Below are 10,002 nucleotides of genomic sequence, written 5' to 3' on the forward strand. Positions count from 1 at the left end.
ATGTTGGATCCTGTTTTCAAATCCAATCTCTTAGCCTGTGCCTCTTTATAGGTGAGTTGAGTCCATTGATATTAAGTGATATTAATGACCAGTGGTTGTTAACTCTGGTCATTTTTTCTTTCGTTCTTTTTTTTTTGGTAGTAGAATTTGTGTGTTTCCCTTCTTCGAGTTGTGCTGGTGAAGGGTCATTAGATGTCTGAGTTATTGTGGGCATTGTTGGACTCCTTGGTTTGTGATTTTCCTTCTATTACTTTCTGTAGGGCTGGATTTGTGGCTACATATTGTTTAAATTTGTTTTTATCCTGGAAAATTTTGTTTTCTCCATTTATAGTGAATGAAAGCTTGGCTGGGTACAGTAGTCTGGGCTTGCATCCATGGTCTCTTAGTTTTTGCAGCACATCTATCCAGGACCTTCTAGCTTTCATAGTTTCCATAGAGAAATCAGGTGTAAGTCTGATAGGTTTACCTTTATAGGTAACTTGACCTTTTTCCTTTGCAGCTCTTAATATCCTTTCTTTTTTCTGTATGTTTTGTGTTTTGATTATTAAATGAAGAGGAGATTTTTTTATTTTTGATCCAGTCGATTCGGTGTTCTGTATGCTTCTTGGACCTTCAAATGAATATCTTTCTTAAGGTTGAGAAAGTTTTCTTCTATAATTTTATTAAATATATTTTCTGGACCATTGAGCTGTACTTCTTCTCCTTCTTCTATCCCTATTATTCTTAGGTTTGGTCTTTTTATTGTGTCCCAGATTTCCTGAATGTTTTGTGATGAGAATTTGTTGGTTATGCTGTTTTCTTTGATCAGAGAGTTTATTTTCTCTATGGTATTTTCAGTGTCTGAGATTCTTTCTTCTATCTCTTGTAATCTGTTGGTGGTACTTGTCTCTGTAGTTCCTGTTCGTTTATCCAAATTTTCCATCTCCATCCTTCCCTCGGTTTGTGTTTTCTGTATTACTTCCACTTCATTCTTCAAGTCTTGAACTGTTTCCCTTACCTGTTTGATTACTTTTTCTTGTTTCTCTTGGTTTTCTTGGGTATCTTTGAGATATTTATTCATTTCCTCTACCTTTTTGTTTGTAATCTCTAATTGATTATGGCAGTTTTTCACCTCCTGTTTAAGGTCCTCTATTATTTTCATATAAATCACTTTTGAGTCGAATTCTTCTAATTCTTCTGGATTAGCGTGTACACTTCTCATTTCGGGATTCCTGAATTCTGGTGATGTCACGTTGCTTTTCAAGTTGTTGGGGGAATTCTTGCATTGGCGCCTGCCCATCTTTTCCTTCAAATGCAGCCAGGAGAGGCCTGGTGTCTTGGATCAGTCTTTGCTGTGACTAACTCTCTGGGTGTATCTCCTCAGTGTAGGGGCAGGAACCGTTCCCTTGCAGATGAACTCCTCAACACCAAAACAGGGATGCCTGGTATTCCAATGACCCATGGAAAGAAGGCCGAATGCAAGGTGTAGGGCGGGGTTGAGTAGAACACAGGTGACACTGCAGTACAAGCTGGAGGTGCCTGAGCTCCCTTTCGGGGGTTACTGAGGCCTGCCCACTAGGCAGGCACTCACTGCTCTGGTTGGGTAGCCTTAGTGTAGGGGGGTTTGTGCTCTCTACTGGGACAGTCCACCCCAGGATAGTACACACTCACCAGTCCAGATGGAACTTCTTAGCACCTGCACAGGGACTCCTGGTAGCTCCAATGAGCCAGGGACCAAGGGAAGTAGGGGGCAGGCAGAGCAGGTCCAGGAGAGCACAGCAGACACTGCAGCCCCAGCAGCAGGGGCCCGCGTTCCCTGGTGGGTACCTTGAGGCCTGCCCTCAAGCCAGGCACTCACTGCTCTGGGTTGGTAGCCTTAGTGAAAGGGCAGGAAACTGTTCTACAGCCAAGGACCTTGCAGACAAGGCAGGCTTGGGGGTGGGGGTGGGGGCGCGTGTGTAGGAAAGAAAGCCCTGCAGCAGGTGCTGGGGGAGGGGCGTTTGTGTTCTCTACTGGGACAGTCCACCCCAGGATAGCACACACTCACCCTTCCAGATGGGACTTCTCAGCACCTACAGAGGGACTCCTGGCAGCCCCGATGAGCCAGGGGCCAAGGGAAATGGGGGGCAGGCAGAGCCGGTCCAGGAGAGCACAGCAGACACTGCAGCCCCAGCAGCAGGGGCCCGTGTTCCCTGGCGGGGACCTTGAGGCCTGCCCTCTAGTCAGGCTCTCACTGCTCTGGGTTGGGCAGGAAACTGTCCACAGCAAAGGACCTTGCAGACAAGGCAGGCTTGGGGGTGTGGGTGGGGGCGCGTGTGTAGGAAAAAAGCCCTGCAGCAGGAGCTGGGGGAGGGGCGTTTGTGCTCTCTACCGGGACTGTCTGCCCCAGGATAGCACACACTCACCCATCCAGATGGGACTTCTCAGCACCTACAGAGGGACTCCTGGTAGCCCCGATGAGCCAGGGGCCAAGGGAAATGGGGGGCAGGCAGAGCCGGTCCAGGAGAGCACAGCAGACACTGCAGCCCCAGCAGCAGGGGCCGCGTTCCCTGGCGGGGACCTTGAGGCCTGCCCTCTAGTCAGGCTCTCACTGCTCTGGGTTGGGCAGGAAACTGTTCCACAGCAAAGGACCTTGCAGACAAGGCAGGCTTGGGGGTGGGGGCGCGTGTGTAGGAAAGAAAGCCCTGCAGCAGGTGCTGGGGGAGGGGCGTTTGTGCTCTCTACTGGGACAGTCCACCCCAGGATAGCACACACTCACCCATCCAGATGGGACTTCTCAGCACCTACAGAGGGACCTATACAGTACATTTTTAAATGAACTACACAATCACAATACCTTAATCAATATCAGAAATACATGTACATAAAATTGACCTTAACTTTATACCAATAAAGCAAAATTTATACCAATGTAAATTATTCATATCTATATCATATCCCCCTTTAAATGTAAAATAATATTTATAAACAATATTTGGGAACATGGGCACAGTTTTTTTATCTCCAAACTGCTTCCTTCTCAGGTCTTTTATGGTATAACCTGTGTGCCAGGTTCATCTCAGTCAGCAGTTGAGTTAAGTAATTTTTTGAGGGTGTTCACAGCAACCTTTCAGGAGTGTGTGGTCTATCATACTATATTGGGATAAAAGCAATCCACAGGATCTCATCCTTTGTGAAAACAAAAGAAGACCCTCTCCAAAGCATCATATCCTTAAACCTAAATTTGGAAGTTATGATACCTTTAGAACATACATGTTGGATTAGCTTAGCAGACCACACAATGAAATGTCTCTTAGTATTTAGCTCCTTCACAGTCAAAAAATTCAAAGGAAATACAATATTCAGAATCCAAACTCTCTGTGTATTTTCCATTTTTACATGGCTTATTTTCTTTCTTTTAATCTATAACTCTCTGTACTCTGTCTCTTTAAAGACTTTACCTTTTTTAAAGCATTAACTTTATTCTCTATATTCTTTTTTCCTCTCTCTCCCAAGCCTACATATGTCTATCTAACACAATGACCCATTCAGAGGTCTTTTATGTCTGAATTTGTCCTATTGCATTGTCTGTTTTTGCTTTGCACTTTTAAATTGCTAAGGGATTAAGAATCTAAGCTGTGACATTCCTAGGTCAAAAACTGGTACTGTAGGCTTGCCACACCCAGTCCAACATGGTGAGCCACTTGTGACTCTGAATCAGTTGCATCTCTGAGCTGCAGAGTGGTGGGCTGCTCTGAATGTTGGCTCTACCTCTCTCAAATTTCAAAATGGTGAACGTACCATTTTCTGCTAGCTCTGGGGCCATCAGGTAGGAGCTGCACTCAGCAATTTAACTCTGAGACTGAGCGTGTGGCACAGAAACTCTTTTTGAGTTACAGACAAACCTGCCACACAGAGCACTGAGCAGCCTGGAAACATCTCTCTGTATGGTGGAAGAAATACGCCATGCTCTCTCACTTGCCTAAGCCTGATGCCCCCGTCTGCCCAGGTGTAGTCAGGGAGCACTGAGCCATTGACCTGGTCTCAGAGTACTTCCTTCCCAATCCAGAGTGGGAACACAAACATCCAGTCTTATAAAAACCACTGAAGTGCTATACAGCCAGAGTTTGCACTGGTAGCACATTCCAGGAAGACAAATTTTAAAATGGCATGGCTTTTTTTTTGCCACTATTGGTGAATCAAGAAATCTCTCTATGGCACATCCTAGTAAACAGCAAAAAGCTGTGTTAAACTCTCTTTCCTCTTTTTTCTTTTAAGCCCTCTCAGGTTTTTAAGTGGATTTAGTTACCATGTTGGGCACCAATTGTAGTGATGAGGTGAGCAGGCCTGCTTTTCGTCCCACCCGGCTCCCACACGGCTAGATTAGCCCCGGAAATAACAACATGGAAACTGTATTCATTTAAACACTGCCTGGCCCATTATTTCTAGCCTCTTATTGGCTAACTCTCACATCTTGATTAACCCATTTCCATTAAATCTGTGTAGCACCACAAGGCTGTGGCTTACCAGGCTTCTTGGGCCAGAGATTCATGGCATCTGCCTGACTCTGCTTCTTTCTCCCAGCATTCTGTTCTGGCTACTCCACCTATCAAAACTTGCCTATCAGAAAGCCAAGGCAGTTCCTTTATTAACCAATGAAAGTAGCACATAAACAGATGACCCTCCTACATCAAGGCTGCACTTCCAGTTTCTAGAGCCATGCATGTGCAGACAAGCCCTCAGGTAGAAGTGACTAAATATTAAAGGTTCCCGCATGACCCTTGCATGTGCATGTATGGTTACATTCATGTCACGTACGTCTCAGCTAAGCTCTTGCTTGCATGTGTGAGCCCCATCATCTGTGTATGATGTAGCTCCATCAAAACCCTGTGCATATGCTCTATGCAGGTTTTAAAAGCTGGGCGTGCCATCTCTCTCTCTCTCTCTCTCTCTCTCTCTCTCTCTCTCTCTCTCTCTCTCTCTCTCTCTCTGCACACCAATTCCCCAGGCCTGTATATACTCCTGTATATACCCCTCCAATAAACTCCTAAGAAGGTTTGTTGTATGTTTTGTGGTTCCTTCTCACTTGCACCAGGTAATTTCTACAGGGAAGCCTCACAGTTCAAATCACAACAGTATTGTTTCCTAAACAATACCTGACCAATGGCAACTGTAACAGACATGTCAGTATATGTTAGTAAATTTTTTAAGGCCTTTAGTGATAAGATCCCTTATAGGTTATGCAGTCACAAGTACTCAGTCCTAAACAACATTTAGACATATACACATATGAACAACTCTAAATGAACTTAGCAAGTTGTACATACAAACACAAACAAACAAACACAAACACACATCAAGCATAGTAATAAGAAATAAATTGCCAACAATTTGTGAAATGAGGGTGCAAAAGAGAATGGAGGAAATAGAGAGAAGGATCAGTGATAAAAATACAGTACTAATAAATAAAATTAAAAATAAGTCTTAAAAATACCTCAACATTCATGGGATAGATATAATATTGAGTTAAAGCAAAAGTTACCATTCAGTGCTGCTTGGCTGTGAGTGGATGCTTTTAATATACATATGTAAAATGGTAAGTCATTTGCATTTTCACTGATACCAAAATACAAGAAGGTTGCTAAGGGAACAGAGTATCATAATAATTCTAAAATGTATTTTTTATTTTATTTTTGTAATACTTAACAATTTATAATGCCTTTTAACAATTTCACAATTTTTACAATTTATAGATAATCTATGGTGGGTACCAATGCCTTTGGACAACCATTTTGTCCTTCTGTACTTAAGCTTTGGTTGTGATTCACAGCTAACTCTAAAGGCCTTGATTGAAGTCTCTAATAACATATTATGATGGACAACTTGTGGACTGTATAGCTTCAATCACTGCAGTTACAGATTGATATCTGTAGGACACATGACACATGCATATATTTTGAAGGAAAAAATTATTTCACTGAGATTTTTACATAAAATTTCTTTCTTCTAACAAACCCTTAGTTTGTTTGCTCTTCTGTTTGTACTATATACTTATATGTGCTAACACATATCACCCAAGTGATTCAGATGATTAAATAGAGGAAGTTTAGTGCCATCATGTGGTGATCTTGAAGAATGCAATTTCACCTTCAAACAGTTCTGGATTATTATATGTCTATCTTTGTATTCTGGCCAGGAGCGAAGAAAATTAAGTCTTTCATTCAGTTATTTCAAGAAATATACTTATTAAATCAAAGTTGAGAGTTATTTTCAAATACACAATATAACATCTACATTAAACTGCCTGTTATGAAGTATAATTTCCTTTTCTTTCTCTTTTCCTAATTGAGAATTCCATGCATTTTAATTGTATTCACTTCCTCTCTCAACTCAACAACTTTATGTTACCATTTAAACACACACAAACACACACAAACACCCACACCAACATAACCAATAAAATAGTTTGTTTTGCCCAGATACTCTTGGATTTGTGGCCTCAGCTGGCTCTCTTCATTTTACCAAATACCAAAGACTTAAAAGAAACTTACTCAATGAGTCAATTTCAGCAGCTGTGATTTACTATTAGCTTCTTACACACACACACACACACTGTTCATCCTGGAACTTCTTCTGGCTTGAGTCTGAACATGTCCTGTGCATGCTTTCACAACTGCCATGAGTACATGTGGACATGTGCACTGTTGCATCCTAAAAACTATTTCCTGTAATCAGATTCTTACAGTCTTTCTTCTCAACATCCATAAAGATCCATAAGACATAAGGAGGGTGTTTGTGATATAAATATTTATCCAAAGTCTCTTATTCTCAGAATCTTGGATTTTTATGGGTATCTGTGTTAATTGTCATCTACTGCAATAGAAAGCTCTTGAGATAAAAAATGAAAAATACACTAATCTATGATTATAACAGCAAATTGTTTAGAACCAGTTTACTACTATGTTCACCTAGCACACTAACTGTAATAGGTTCTCCTAAGACCTATGATCTAGCCATGAGTTTTTGGTAACAATAATGGTGACAGTATGCCATTTTTGTGAAGCAAATTTCTAAAGGTAAATTTAATTAAATTTTCTCTATTTTAAGTTATTTGATAAATATGTAGGGATCATTGTATCTTCCTCAAACACCCAATATAGGGTCTTGCTTTTGAGCAGGGTAGTACTGAAAAATGCTGTGGAATTCTAAAAAGTAGAACCATGTCACTGAGAGTAGCCAAGAGTGATTGAGAAAATCCTCTCTTCTCTCTCCTTCCTGGCAATGATGTAATCAGGGTTATGGTATATGTGGACTGATCCATTCAACACCAGCTACTAAAGTTAAAGCAGTGTAATTAGGTGGATGTTGGATTTGAATCTCCAAAACCTGTATTAAACAAACATTTATTACATGAGTACACTGTTAGTCATTTTGTAATTGCATGCTTGTCCACCTAATAATAGATATTTTATTATAGTGAAGCAAAGCAGATAAAATGTTTTCTACATGTTCATTAGATGTTAGATAAGCACTCAGTAAATATTTCAAATTAGTTTATTTCTGTTGAATGATATATCTTTACATAAATTAAAAATTCCATTTTAGGTATATTTTTTGATTTGTAAAATAAAACAAAATTTACATATATACTCAACATATGAAGTTTTAAGAAAAGATGGTCTATTTAAATATTAATATCAAAAAAGAAGATAAATGCTTATCTATAACTTCATTAGGTAGGAGTCTGTTAAGGGCTGACCTCAATAAAAATATTTCTTACCAGGGTAGGAATGTGTGAATTGAAAAAATATAAGTAAATAATATGAAGATGCATAAAAATGGTAAGACAGAAACATAGAAGGTATTGGGAGGGTGACTGAAATACTGAAAATTTACCCATGTTTATTTATTTGTTTATTTATTTATTTATTTATTTATTTATTTTGGTTTTTTTGGTTTTTCGAGACAGGGTTTCTCTGTAGCTTTGGAGCCTGTTTTGGAACTAGCTCTTGTAGACCAGGCTGGGCTCGAACTCACAGAGATCCGCCTGCCTCTGCCTCCTGAGTGCTGGGATTAAAGGCGTGCACCACCATCGCCCGGCTTTTATTTTTTCACAGCTTTTGTACCTAGCATAAATGGGAGGGAGAAGATAACAAAAAGCTTTGTTAACATGATACAAAGAATAACTCAGAGTCAATTGCTTTATCATTCTGAAACATCAAATCATTAGCATTCTGTTGTCTAGATGGCAAATGTGTTCTTGATCACATATGATGAACATTGCCCTTCTTCATGTAACCTCATTGTTACCAAAGAAGGAGCAGTACATTTGTACATTCTGACCACCTATCAGGATGGCATGGATTCATCTTAATTTCAAAAAAACTGAGCAATTACATCCTGAGTTGGGATGTGCAACTATGCTTATCAATCTTCAAACTCTCTGACCATCAGACAAGGTGGAAATGGGCCTGTAATTTTTGTCCTTCAAAATTCCTCCCATTTTATTAATTTTAGTAATGGATGTGCTTCTACAACAGGACAGATGATCATATCTGCCTTAGGTGAACACTTTTACATCCTGAGTTGGAATGAGCAATTATGCTTGTCAATTGCCAAATTCTCTGACCAACAGACAATGTAAAAATCAGCCCCCAAAGGAGACAAAAAGAGAAAAATTTCACATAATTTGTAATAGTATTCTTACATTTTAATAAAAAAGGTAATAACTGTTACATTATTGTTGGCATACTCATATCATTAAGAAGAGAAAAAAATGAATTGTTATTTAAGAAAACAAAAATATGTATGTATAGTGCTTATGTATTAATTAGATTTTCTGTTGCTGTGATAAAATATTGACTCAAAGTAATGTTGAGAGAGGAAAAGTTATAGTACATCACAGAATAAAAACAGTGATGGAACTCACAGCAAGAAACTGAAGGCAGTAAATAAGAACAATGGTCAAGGATTCAGTTTATATTCTTGTTTGTACTTTCTGACTTGTGCAGTTACCTGTCTTATACAGACCAATCCAAAGTAGTTGGGACAATTCTCCCTGCCTAGGAATGCAACTAACTACAGTAAGCTGGAAACTCTTGTATCAATTAGACATTATTAAAATGCATCAATTACATGATCTATAAAATTCCTAAAATATGATTATTTTTCCCAGGTTACTCTATGTTTTATGAAGCTGACAGTTAAGTTAATGATGACAACCCCCCTCTTTCAAAATTGACACACAAGCACATCCTTTTAATGCAGTCTTAGTCTCTTCATTTCTTGTTCCCCAAACTCCATGTTAATATAATATAAAATGCAGTCCAAATCTAAATTCTCTTTGAAATCCAAAGTCTTTACTATGGACTGTGATATAGTCCACAGTAAGGTATATTCTTTCTATTGTAAGAACAGAAAACTGGAGAAAAAAAAATCTCACTAAGGGAAATTAAACTTCAGCAAAGATGACAACCACAAACATTAAAAGTCTCTGTGAAATTCATAATTTTCTTTTTCTTAACTTCTTTATTGTATCTTTGGAGGTTTCACATGATGCATCCCAATTCTCTTCACCTCCTACTTTGCCCATATTCTCCTCTAATTCCTGTTGTATTCCCCACCTTAGGAGAGAAAACAATAAACAAGCAGAAAAAAGGAAGAAAAAGAGAAAAAAATCCATTAAGTCAAAACAGAACAACAACAAAAATGCATCTGAAACAAAATCTCTGCTTCTCCTGACCCTCCATCACTTCTTCATTCATCTTGATGGCACTTTAGGCTTAGGTGTGTCATATAGCATAATCCCTTTGTCAATAAGCTTGAATGGAAACTCTATGTATGTGTGCTGCAGGAAGGTTACAGTAATACCTACCCACCTACTGGGGCGTGGCCTCATAGACAATTTACCGGATGTGGAAGCATGTCCAGCCCCCTTTCCTTCCTTCCTCTCTGTTTGCCCCTGGTGCCCTGTTTTGGCTGTTTGGTTTGTTTTGGATCTGATCTTCATCTGTCACTCAAGTGGAACATCCTGACTTTGTAAGT

This window comes from Chionomys nivalis, chromosome 5, assembly GCF_950005125.1.
Source record: "Chionomys nivalis chromosome 5, mChiNiv1.1, whole genome shotgun sequence".
NCBI lineage: Eukaryota > Metazoa > Chordata > Mammalia > Rodentia > Cricetidae > Chionomys > Chionomys nivalis.